General features: G+C 37.1%; 1 protein-coding gene across 16 annotated transcripts in view; it reads left to right on the top strand.

Moving 5' to 3' along the window:
• The window catches only part of Tfdp2 (transcription factor Dp-2), a 191,532-nt gene that overhangs the window by 92,985 nt on the left and 84,942 nt on the right, over nt 1-13,605 (top strand). The gene's annotated exons all lie outside the window — the stretch shown is intronic.

The raw sequence follows: 13,605 nt of genomic DNA, 5'->3' as shown, positions 1-13,605 counted from the left end.
GCTGGGGATTTAGCTCAGTGGTTTCGCTGCCTGCTGCCCAAGTGCAAGGACCTGAGTGTGATCCCCGGTACCAAAAAAAAAACCAAAAAAAAAAACCTGAAGCACTCTACTTTTGAGCTGTACCTCCAGAGTGTAATTAGATTTTCAGAGTATGGAATTGTCCTGAGCTTGAATCTTAGTCTTGCCACATACAGAGGGTGACTGTTGGGGCAAATTACTTAGTCATTTCAGAATGTCACTTTTCTCATCTCCCAAGATGGAAATAATCTGCTAGCTCATAATGGATATTGTGAGGAGGAAATGATAAACAAGTGACTGAGCATAATGCCTCTTTGGGGCACATGGTAGATACACAGCAAATCTTTAATGAAGCATTTTGAATCTACCATAATGTAATCTTTGAGTGATTCTGGCTTTTGGTTTATAGGCATTCATCTTTCCACAAATTGTAGATTCTTAGGGCTGGGGATTTAGCTCAGTGGCACCACGCTTGCCTCTCAAGTGCAAGGTCCTGAGTTCAATCCCGGGTACTCCCCCCCAAAAAGTTGTAGATTCTTGGCTAAGTACATAAACCAAATATCTGAAATTGTGATATCTCTCTTACTGAGATAGATTTTGATGGCAACAGCACATCATTAGAGTAAAACTAACTTGTTTTATATTAGTTTAAAATTGTTCATTTTCTCTGTATGTAGATGAACATTTCAATACTTGTGGAGTCTCATTCCCAAAGATAGAAAGAAGTCCTTTGAAGGCTCAAAAAATGGAAAATTTAATAATTTTTTTCTGCCAAAACCCACTGTCTCTGTGGTAATATTTTTTTCATGTTTTTATGGTAACATTTTTGATATCTCCAGTTTGAAATCCGAAAACGGCCCAAGACTCATGAGGCTCACTTTCTCAGTCTGGTTCTTTTGAAAGTCAAGTTCAAGTATAACTTCTAACCTTTTGCTTCTCAGGTGCCCCCTCCCCAGTGATACTGAGGGTTGAGCCAAGACTTTTGCACTGACCTGCATCCCTTCCATCCCCACCCTCACTTTTTAAAATTTTGAAGCAGGGTCTCCTTAAGTTTCCCAGGCTGGGCTCCAACTTTGATCCTCCTGCTTCAGCCTCCCAAATACTGGACTGTGTGCCACCAGTCGCCCTTTCTTTTGTCTTTTCTCTCAATATCTTTTTTTTTTTTTTTATGCTAGGCATATTGAACCCAGTACCTTCTTTACTGCTGAGCTACATTCCCAGCCTTCTCAGAAGGTTTCCGTCCTTAGTGGCTTCACTTGTGTTAGAATAGCTGATTCTACCATCCCTGTCCCCAACACTGTCTTTTCCCTTTACCCCATATTATTCTGTTTAATGAATAAGGTAACTGAATTTTATATATGTTAAATGACTTAGTCCAGATCAGCCAAGTAGTCAGCTGGGATTTGAACCCATTACATTTTGTATACTACATTCCAGTTGTTTGATTGAATGAGAATGATGAAACCGCGCATCGATATACAAATGTGACATGTTAGTATTATGAACTGCTATGAACCCAGAGATTTAAGGAGACGTGATACATAAATGAATTAAGTAACAAAAGATAATAAAGTTAGTGATCCCAAGAATTTCTTGCGAATTCAAATCTTTCAAAATTTTAGAGTTGATTTTTAGCATTGCTTTTGATTATTTTTTAGGATTCCATCTTTAATAGTTCTGTGACATTGCCTACTCCCTCCCAGTGTATTTTTTTATTTGCAAGCTTTTTTAAGAAAAGAAAAATGAGATGAAATGGAATGTGCATCTATAAATTGTCCTGATCAAATGTTCACATTGCTGTTGGAGCTTCTATCGACACTGATGAGATGAAAAGAAATAACTTGAATGTTAATGTTGGTGACTTTTTCCACCATTGTTAGAGTATATAAAAATTAAACTCATAGTTTAGAGGACCAAAAAAAAGATAATAAAGTGCCATTGACTCATATAGCCCAAAATAAGCTGCTAACCATCATAATTAATTTTAGATATGCAGTTGTTTTGGTTTTTTTGTACCAGGGATTGAACTTGAGACCTTGTGCTTGCAAAGAGATACCACTGAGCTAAATCCCTGGCCCAGAATTTTTTTATTTTTGATAACTTACTAGTATTATTTATGTTTGGATTTTTGTTCTTTTTTTTTGGTACTGGGGATTGAACTCAGGACCTTGGACTTGTGAGGCGGGCAGTGACACCACTGAGCTAAATCCCCAGCCCTGTGGATTTTTGTTGTTAGCATAATCATTTTGAGATTTATCAGTGTTATGTTCAGTACTTTTTTACTGCTTAATAGTATTTCTGGTATGGTATTGCCACAATTTGTTTATATATTCATGAGTTGATGAATATTTGTATTGTTTCCAGTTGTGGACTATGATGAGTAAAGCTGCCATGAACACTGAAATATTAGTTTTCATTTCTCTAAGGTGAATATCTAGAAGTGGAATTGCTGGGTAATATGGTAAGTTTATGCTTAATATTATAGAAAGTCATGCTGCTGCCTGCCTTGCAAGCAAGCAAGGTCCCGAGTTCGATCCCCAGTACCAAAAAAGAAAGAAAGAAAGTCACCGAACATGTTTCCCAAAGTATCTGTGTAAATTGGTATTCCCACCAGCAATGTTCTAGTTGCGATGTCCTTGCCAATATGTAGTATGGTTGGGGAAGAGAGTGGCACTTTTTCTTGTCTTTCTAGCTATACTGTGTGCTCATTGCGGTTTTAATTTGCATTTCTCTAATGACTGCTAATGTTACAAATCTTTTCATGTTTATTTGCTATCAGCATTTTTTTTTATTAAGTAACTATTTAAATTTTTGCCCTGTCCCCCCCACCACAATGGGAATTGAACCCAGGACCTTCACACTAATTTATATTCCCTTTTTTGTTTTTTATTTTGAGACAGGGTCTCACTGATTTACCCAGGCTGGGTTCAATCATGATCCTCCCACCTCTGCCTCCCAGAGTCTTTGCGCATTTTTTTTTATCACATTGTTTGTCTTATTGTTTCATTCTGGATTTTAGTCCTTTATCAGATATATTTTGCAAATACTTTCATACTGTAGTGAGTCCTAACTGTAATATTTGAAGAGAAGATTAAGTCTGTGGTAAAGATTTTAGTTCATTTTTGTTTTATTTGGGGGGGGGTTGGTACCGGGGGTCGAACTTGGGACCTTGCGATTGCAAGGCAGGCACTGGAACCACTGAGCTAAATCCTCGGCCCATTAGTCATTTTTGTATATGGAGATGAGTGGTGGGATTTACTTTTCTTTCATATGAATATTGAATCATTCTAGTATCAGTTATTGAAAATATTATCCATTGCCGTATAGTTGCTTTGTACTTGTTTCAGATATGAGTTGACTGTAATTGAGGGTCTAATTCTAGGTTCTATTCTGTCCTGTTGCTCTCTATCTTCATGCCAATGCCACACTGTCTTAGTTAATTCAGTTCAGTGGTTCTTATTGAAAGGTAGCTTTTGGCAATGTTTGGAGACATTTTTGATTGTCACAGGTGGGCGTGGGGCAGTTGTCTCTGTTGTGACTAAAACATCGTACAGTGCAGAGGACAGTTCCCTATGACAAATAATTAGCCTTGAAAGTATTAATAGTGCCAAGATTAAGAAACCTTACTGTAGCTTTATAGTAAGTCTTAAAATCAGCAAATATAAGTCTACCAGTTTTATTCATTTTCAAAGTTGTTTTGGTTATTACTGAGTCCTTTGATTTTTTATATAAATGTTAGAATAAGCTTGTAAATTTCTACAAAAGTGGTGAGTTTTTTATAGGGAGTTTTGTTGATATGTAGATAAATTTGGAAAGAATTACCATCCTGACACTATTGAATCTTCTGACTGTAAGCATGGTTTATCTCTCCATTTAAATCTTCTATAGTTTCTTTCAGCAGTATATTTCAATTTTTATTGTATGGTCTTATACCTACTTTGTTAAATTTATCCCTAAATATTTATTTGGATACTGTTGTAAATTAAATTTGTATCAATTTTGGGTTATTTTAGATGATAGAATATAGAAATATAGTTGTTTTGTATATTGACCTTGTTGTCTGTGACTTTGCTGAACTCACTACTAGTAAATGCTTATAGACCCCATAGGATTTTCCACATAGATCAGTACTTTGTGTACAAACATAGCTTTCTGTCTGTGTCTGTCTCTCTGTCTCTATCTCTGTCTCTCTGTCTCTCTCTGTGACTCTGTTTCTCTCTATCTCTGTCTCTCTGTGTCTCCATCTGTCTTTCCCTCCCCCTTTCTTCCTCTCCTCCTCTCCCCCTCTCTCTGAAATAAGGGTCCACTGTGTACTCCAGGCCAGCATTGAACTCAGTTTGTAACAGGCTAGCCTAGAAACCACAATCCTCCTGCCTCAGCCTCCCAACTACTAGGATTTCAATCATGTACCACCCTGCTTGCTCCCTTTTATTATTTCTTTTCTTTGACTTATTACACTGGTAAATGTTAACGTAGTGAAAGTGGATATCATTGTCTTGTTCTTGATTTTAGGGGGAAAGCATTCAATTTTAACCATAAGTATGATTTTTAGCTGTGAGTTTTTTGGTACTTGTCTTTTAGCATATTGAAGAAATTCCTAACTATTCTTTGTCTACTAAGAGGTATAATGAATGGCTATTGAACTTTGTCAAATGTCTTATCTTCATCTGTTGAATTATTTTAGTTTTTAAGAAATTCTATACAAATGGTTACTTACAGTGATTTTCTGGTGTTAAACCAACTTTGCATTTTTTGTGATAAACTTCACTTAAGGAAAATATATTGTGCTTTTTTGGTTTGTTTTGTTTTTTTGGTACTGGCAATTGAACTTGGGACCTTGCGCTTGAAAGGCAGGTGCTAGAACCACTGAGCTAAATCCCTGGCCAATATATTATGTTTATATTATGTATCCTTTAGTTTCTGTGTGTGTGTGTGTGTGTGTGTACACGCACCTCATGCACGCTACGCAAGTGATTATCATGAAGTTACACACACATTTTATGGTTCTACCACAAAGTTACATACACACACACACCTATTTTGTGGTCCTGGGGATTGAATCCAGGGGCACTCTACCACTGAGCTACTCCTCCAGCCCTTTTCACTGTATTTATTTATTTTTTCTTTTTTTCTTAGAACCAGAGATGGAACTCAGGACCCTGCACTTGTCAGGCAGGCGAGGTGCTACTGAGCTACATCCACGGCCCCCCTTTCAATTTATTTTATTTTCCCCCCCTTTTTATTTATTTATTTTTTGAGACAAAGTCTCACTAAATGGCCCAGGCTACCCTCAAATTTTAGATCTACCTGCGTCAGTGTCTCAAGTAACTGGGATTACAGGCATGTGCCACCATACCTGGTCCTATTTATATATTCTTGAATTCATTTTGCTTAAAAGTTTTGTGAGTCCTCACATAAGATACTGTTTTGCAGACTTCTTTCCTTATAATTTTTTTCTTTCCTTATAACTTTTTTTCTTATTTTGGGTTATACTGGGGATTAAATCCAGTGCCTTCACACTGAGCTTTACTCCTAGCCCTTTTTTATGTTTTTATTTTTTATTTTGAGACAGGATCTTGCTAAGTTACCAAGTTGCCCAAATTGTGATCATCTTCTCTCAGCTTCCCAAAGAACTAAAATTACAGGCTCGTGCCACCAATGCTCAGCTTATTCTTTTCTTCTATTTGTTTATATTTTTTTCTGAAGTACCTTTTGACTTTAGTTGCTGTTTTGCTTTGTCTCACAATTTTCAGAGAATTAACTTTTTTTTCTTAAATTCTTTTATTGGTACATTTTAGATATACAATACATTTACATTATCATTTACTTTATCATTGGGTGCTTGTACCTGTATATGATGTATCTTGGTTCTTTTCCCCGTTCTCTGTGCTCCCTTCCCTATTTACAGAGACTTCGTTTCCATTTTTTCCTTTTCTCATAATTTTTCCTGCCCCTTCTTTCCTTTCCCCTTACTCTCCCATTTCCCCTACCCCTTTGGATCTTTTCTTCCTACTTCAAATGATCAATTATTCATTTTAATCATGTTAATTCTTATTTACACTTTCAGTTTCTCACACTAGAGAAACTATTCGGTATTTACACGTGTCCTATTTATTTCACTTAAGAATATGGCCTCAATATGCATCCATTTAGCTATAAATGTGTCTTAGTTTCTCGTTCTTTATGGCTGAGTAGTACTCCCTTATATAAAAAAAAATGCATCTTCTTTATCCAGTTTCCAGTTGATGGGCACTTGGGCTGTTTCCAAGCTTTAGCTATTACAAACTGTGCCGCAATAAACATGGGTGCACATATATCACTGTGGTATGATTCTGTTAATTTGGGGAAGATCCCCAGCAGGGGAATAGCTGGGTCAAATGGGACCTCTAGTCCTAGTTCTTTGAGGTATCTCCATACTGATTTCTACAGTGGTTGCACCAGTCTGCACTCCCACCAACAATGGAGAAGGGTTCCTTTCTCCCCATACCCCCACCAGCATTTGTTATTGGTTGATTTCTTGATAGCAGCCATTCTTTGTGGGGCGAGGTGGAATCTCAAGGTTGTTTTCATCTGCATCTCTGGAATGACCAGTGATGTTGAACATTTTTTCATGTTTATTTGCTGCTTTTACTTCTTTATCTGAGAAATGTCTGTTCATTTCAGATGCCCATTTTTGAATTGGGTCTTTGAATTTGGGGGGGTGTCTGATTTTTTTCAGTTCTTTGTATATTCTAGGTAGTAGTCCTTTGTCTGAGGTACAGCTGCTAAAATTTTTTCCCACTTTGTAGGTTGTTTCTTAGCTCTGTTGGTTTCTTTTGCAGTGCAGAAGCTTTTTAATAGGATGAGATCCCAGTTGCTGATTCTTTGTGCTAGTTCCCGTGCTACTGAGGTTTTGTTCATGAAGTCTTTTCCTGTGCCAATGTCTTGAAGACTGCAAAAGAAACCACCAACAGAGCTAACAGACAACCTACAATATGGGAAAAAATTTTTAGCAGCTGTACCTCAGACAAAGGACTACTACCTAGAATATATAAAGAACTGAAAAAAATCAGACACCCCGGAAATTCAAAGACCCAATTCAAAAATGGGCATCTGAAATGAACAGACATTTCTCAGACAAAGAAGTAAAAGCAGCAAACAAATATATGAAAAAATGTTCAACATCACTGGTCATTCCAGAGATGCAGATGAAAACAACCTTGAAATTCCACCTCACCCTACAAAGAATGGCTGCTATCAAGAAATCAACCAATAACAAATGCTGGTGGGGGTATGGGGAGAAAGGAACCCTTCTCCATTGTTGGTGGGAGTGCAGACTGGTGCAACCACTGTGGAAGTCAGTTTGGAGATAACTCAGAGAACTAGGACTAGAGGTCCCATTTGACCCAGCTATTCCCCTGCTGGGTATCTTCCCAAAAGAATTAAAAGAATCATACCACAGTGATATATGTGCACCCATGTTTATTGCGGCACAGTTTGTAATAGCTAAAGCTTGGAAACAGCCCAAGTGCCCATCAACTGGAAACTGGATAAAGAAGATGTGGTTTTTTTTAATAAAATGGAGTACTACTCAGCCGTAAACAACAAAAAACTAGAGTCATTTATAGCTAAATGGATGCATATCGAGGCCATCCTCTTAAGTGAAATAAATAGGACACACAAGTGTAAATACTGAATAGTTTCTCTAGTGTGAGAAACTGATAATGTAAACAAGAGTTAAAATGAATAATTGATAATTTGAAATAGGAAAAAAGGTCCAAAGACGAAGGAGTGAAGGGAGGGGAAGGGGAAAGGAAAAGAGGGAAAGGAAAAACTATGAGAAAAGAAAGAAAAAATGGAAATGAAATCTATGTAAATAGGGAAGGGTGGAGGGGGTGGAGGGGGTGAAGGGCGCACAGGTAATGGGGAAAAAAATAAGAACCAAGGTACATCATGTACAGGTACAAACACCCAATGATAAATGTAAATGAATTGTATACCTAAAGTGTACCAATAAAATTAATTAAAAAAAAAAAGAGTTCTACCTAACTTATCTTCCAGTAAGTTTAGTGTTTCTGTTTTAATATTTAGATCTTTAATCCACTTCGATCTTAGTTTAGTGCATGGTGATAGATATGGGTCTAGTTTTAATTAACATTTTTGTAAGTCTGTTTTACTCTGTGTATTTTTAGTTCTGTTTTCCAGGAACTCTGCTAAATCTTTTATATTCATTATTTTCAAAAAAACTTCAAAAACCCCCTTATAAGATAGGGGCTATTATTATACCCATTTTAAAGTTGAGAAAACTGAGGCACAGAGAAGTTAATTAATTTTCTGAGGTGATAAAGATAATTCAAAACAAGTCTTTGAGGCCAGCAATTAATCACATAAATACACGGCTCTGTGTTCATATATGTCTTTAGAAATCTTTCAGTAATTATTTTCAGCTTAGGCTGAGAGTGAGTCTGATAATTGGCATATTACCTTACTGATTTATAAGTTTTATCAAACGCACTTTATTGTGGATTAACTTGCATACTTCTAATTGGTTGCTTCCATACTTCAGTTTAAACCTTATACCTCTTGACAATATTTTGACATTGTTAATTTTAGATCTTCCCTGAGAGAAAGTTTCCCTTTTGTTTTTATTCTGTTCTATTCAGTATGCTCAATAATATCAGAAGGCATATTACTACTTATATGAAGGGATACTGCTATTTATTTGCAGTGTGGTTAGCAATCAGGGAATGCAAAAGTAGATGAGAATCTATCTGATCTTCGTTGAACATGTGCTGGATTGTCATGGGATATTTTGGCTTCAAAGATTCAACTATGTGTGGGCCAGGGATTTAGCTCAGTGGTGGCATGCCTGCCTCAAAAATGCAAGTTCCTGGGCTGGGGATTTAGCTCAGTGGTTCTGGTGCCTGCCTTGCAAGTGCAAGGTCCCGAGTTCGATCCCTGGTACAAAAAAAAAAGTGGAAGTTCCTGAGTTCAATACCCTGTACCCCCCAAAAAAACAAAACAAAACAAAAAATCAACTGTGTAAAGTATGACTTTAGCTGGTAGTCAGTAGGTAAACCCAGTTTTAATCTCTACTATCCTATTGTGCAAATTTATAAAAACCTACAGAGAAGCAAAGGTTTAAATAGAATTGGAAACTAGCAGTTCAAATTAAATACAGTAGACCTCAGAAGATATTTCCATGAATCAAAATAAAGATAAATCCCTGAGAGAGAACAGCAGGGATGGGAAGGAAAAAGATTTAATTTCTTTCCATCTCTACTCCATATGTACAAACTTAAGGAAATGAGGTTTTTGCTAACCAGAAACTACCTACCACATGTGTTGCAACTGTTCTCTACACCATCAAGGGCAGCTTTTCCTCTCTCCTATTTCTCTTATCATTACCTCCCAACTTCCCTTGGTGACCACAGTTCTGTAAAGACAGTGGCAGAAGTAGATTTTTTGGTGACATTTTTCTAGTATGTGAAGAGACTAGTAGTAGGAGGCTATACAGAGAAGGAAATCTATGGGAGTGGCATGCATTTTTTTCTGATTTGTTTTAGTCTATTTTGTGTTGATATAAGAAAATACCTGAGGCTAGGTACTTTATAAAATTAAGAGGTTTATTTAGCTCAGTTTTGGAAACTGAATGTCTAGGATCAAGTGACTCTATCTCCTTGGCCTTTGGTGAAAAGCCTTCTAGTTACAGTCAGAACACAGCAGATGACATCATGGTGGGAGCACATCCAAGAGAGAAAAAGGTGACAGCAAGACAGGAGAAAGGATGTGGGAAGGTGTTTGGCTTCCTTTTTATAATAGCCCACTCTCACAGGAAGTAACCCATTCCTACAAGACCCAGCCACTCTGCCTCACAGCCTTAATACACCTACAACACCCAAACTATAAAACCATAATAAAAAGCTTTATTACTATTTTTGTGGTAAATATGACCTTGCTATATTTTGGATATGTTTTGAGTGTATTCCCCAAAGGTTTATGTACTGAAGCCTGGTCCTCAGTGTGGTGATATTAAGCAGTGAACAACCTTCACACTGAGCTATGCCCCAGGCCCTTTTTCTATTTTTTCTTTTTTTTTTGGTACTGGGGATTGAACTCCAGTCCTTGCGCCTGGGCGAACCTTTTGCTGTTTTTTAAAAGAGAAGCTTTTCATTGATTGAGGTGCTGAGAATTGAATCCAGGACCTTTGCACTGCACTATGTCCTCAGCCCATTTTTTATTTTTAATTTTGAGACAGGGTCTTGCTAGGCACTGAGCTGCCCAGGCTAGGCTCAGATTTGCAGTCCCCTTGCCTCAGCCTCCCTGAGTGCTGGAATTACAAGTGTGTGCCACCACACCTGGGTTAGATTTAGGTATGGGGCCTTTAAGAGATGGTCATGGGGGCTCCACACTTGTAAATGTATTAATGCTGGCCAGGCAAAAAGAAAGAAAGGAAGAAAAGGAAGGAAGGAAGGAAGGAAGAAAACCATAAAACATTATCATAATATAAAATCATAAGATAGTATCAAATTTATTTCCTCTGTTCTTAAAATTTTTAAAAAAGAATTTGAAAGCTTGTAGTAAGTAACAGATTGTCATAGGAGGGAACCAACTGAGATGTGAACAAAGATAGTAGTAATAATAGCTAAATATTAAGTATTATGTACTGTATTAAAACTTCCATGAATTCATTAAATCTAATATAATAGTTACACCCAAGAAAATCGATGTAAGGAATTTAAATTATCTAAGATTGTACTATTACAGTAATAAGAGGTAGGTCTCTGATATGAATCCAAATACATTGACTCTATTGATTTAGAGCTTCAGAAAATAAGGATTATTACACAGGATCTTGAATTATTGGAATTTTTATTTTATTTATTTATTTTTCCTGGTACCGGGGCTCGAACTCAGGACCGTGTGCTTGCAAGGCAGGCACGGTGCCACTGAGCTAAATCCCCAACCCAACTGGAATTTTTATTTTTGTTTATTTATTTTTGCTACTGGGGATTGAACTCAGGTCCTTGCGCTTGCAAGGCAGACAGTGGAACCACCGAGCTAAATCCCCGGCCCTGATTGGAATTTTTAAAGAAATTATTTAAAATTTCTCCAAGACTTTGCAAACTCTCAGAGATATCAGAGTTCAATATAGTATTAAAGTTGAAATTTTGATGAAGTTTAAAGCAATATCATAAGCATTCAGGCTACAAAAAATATAAAATTAATCACAGATTTTCTGCTGCACTGTTAAATGATAAAAATAATGAAACTATAGTCTTAGAAAAGGAAAATACCTGCAATGTTATTAGCAAATAGCAGAAAATAATAGGAGATAGTGTTAAAGAGCAATAAACATAATAGTGACAAAATGTAACACTATCTTACTAGTAATTAGAATAAAATGATTATGTTAATTTATAAGTGTAAAAGATAAAGACTTAGATTATGTTAAAAGCGTAGCAAGACCCTGTCTCAAAAAACAAACAAAATCTGGATTTTGTATTACCCGATTTTGAGGCTTACTATATAACTGCAGTAATCCAGACAGTGTGTTATTGGCATAAGTATAGTTGCATAGATCAGTGGAGCACAGTAAAGAGCCCCAAAATAGACCCACACAAATGTAGTTGATCTTTGACAGAAAAGCAAAGATAATTTAGCGGAGAAATGAGAATCTTTTCAACAAATGATACTAGAATAATTGAAGCTTTATACATACCTTTCACAAAAATTAACTCAAAAAGGACATAAGACTCAGTAGTAGAGTGCTTATCTAGTGTATGTGAAACCTTAGGATCAAACCCTGGGAGTGCAAATCAGTCAGTCAGAGATCTAATTATAAAATATAAAGTGATAAAACTCTAGAAGAGGGGCTGGGGATTTAGCTCAGTGCTTTTGCCGCCTGCTATGCAAGCGCACGGACCTGAGTTCGATCCCTGGTACCAAAAAAAAAAAAACTCTAGAAGAAAAGGAGAACACGTGAGTGACCTGGTTGTTTAGATTAAACACCAAAAGCATGGTTAATTAAAAACAGACTGATACTTAGTTTATTAAAATTTAAAGCTTCAGCTTTGAGAAAGATGCTATTAAGAGAATGAAAAGACAGGTACAGACTGAGAGGAAAAATATTTGTAAGACATATCTGATGGAGGCCTTTGTAAGGAAATAAATCAGTTGGAAAGTTTTAGAGCAGTGCACAAAAGCCTGCCCTCACTTCTAACATCAATTAGAAATTCATAGGTTTGGTAATTCAATAGAAAGACTGACAGAATGCACTGAAACTGTTAATACTCACACTTATGGTTTACAGTGGCCGAAGGATATGGGTTAAAATCTGTAAGGAGACAAAGTACACAGGGCAGAGTCTGGGAAATTACCTGTATTAGTCAGTGCTTACTAGACAAAACAGATTTAATACAAGATATACAAATATATAAGGATTTACAAAATTGGCTTAAAATGGCCATACACAGTGTCGGGTGTGGAAGAGTGCAAAAGGTCTGTCTATGCACTGGGGATCTGAACGATCCAGTCGAAGGCCTGGACCTCAGTGTAGTGTCCCAAGCAAGTCCATATCAAGAGGCGGAAGAATCTGCTTGAAGGCTAAAGGATCTGCGCCAGAAGGCTGAAAGTTTGGTGCTGGAGGCTGAAGAGTCTGCACTGGAAACCAGCAGATGACATCCAAGGTAAAAGTGAAACTGGAGCTCTTCTGAAGAAAACAAAAGCAATCCTTCATTCTTTGTTTCCCATAATCCTCCCTAGGGGGGTCTTTCACACCTAGAACTATGCTGAACCAATTTAATTGGGTGTTACATACTCCCAGTCAATCAAGGATCACAGTACCAAAAATAGTTGTAAAACACAATACTTTTTTAGTGTTTTGGTCTAGTGTCTCAATTTTTTTTTTTTTTCCAGTACAGGGGATTGAAAACGGGGCCTCATGCGTGTTAGGCAAATTCTGTAGTGCTGAGCCTCATCCTGAGCCCTCAGTTATCTTTTGAGGTAATTGAAGATATAAAAAAATTTTCTTCAAGTCTAATGATGAGAAAGGTGAAAGAGTAGTTATTTTAAAGCCCCTCCTGTATGATATATCTGACACCTAGGTCTATCTTTGGTTCTGTTATCTTTTGGTAATTCTCCCCATGCCTATTATTATGTGTCTTGTAATTTTTTATTTAACACCAGACATCGTGTGTAAAAGAACAGCAGAGACTGAGGTAGACAGTACTTGTGCCTGGAATGGGCATACATCTTCTGTCAGTCCATTTGTCAGTGGAATTGAGTCAATTAAGTTTGGATTGAGGATTTTGATATTGCTGTAATTATATTCAGCATACCTCATGCAGCTATTACCTTGTTCTTGGGCCTGGGTGCTGGGTAGGTTTTCCTCAGTGTTCCTATGCACTCTTAGGTTTCCTAAATCCTTTTATGTCCTGTCACAGACGAAGACAATCTTTTCATATCCTTCTCTAGTGGTTGACCAATGCTGCTTGTTACTCAGTGCTAGGTTTATGGCGGTGGCCTAGTGACTCTTTCTTGTCCTGGTCTAGCATTGATCTTAGTCCCTGTGTGTTTGAGCTTTGTTTGCCCTTTCCTGAGCAGTAG

The sequence above is a fragment of the Heterocephalus glaber genome, unplaced genomic scaffold (assembly GCF_053883595.1).
Source record: "Heterocephalus glaber isolate CG9 unplaced genomic scaffold, H.glaber_assembly_v1.0 deba00001504, whole genome shotgun sequence".
Lineage (NCBI taxonomy): Eukaryota > Metazoa > Chordata > Mammalia > Rodentia > Bathyergidae > Heterocephalus > Heterocephalus glaber.
This window is presented reverse-complemented; position numbering and strand designations above follow the sequence as displayed.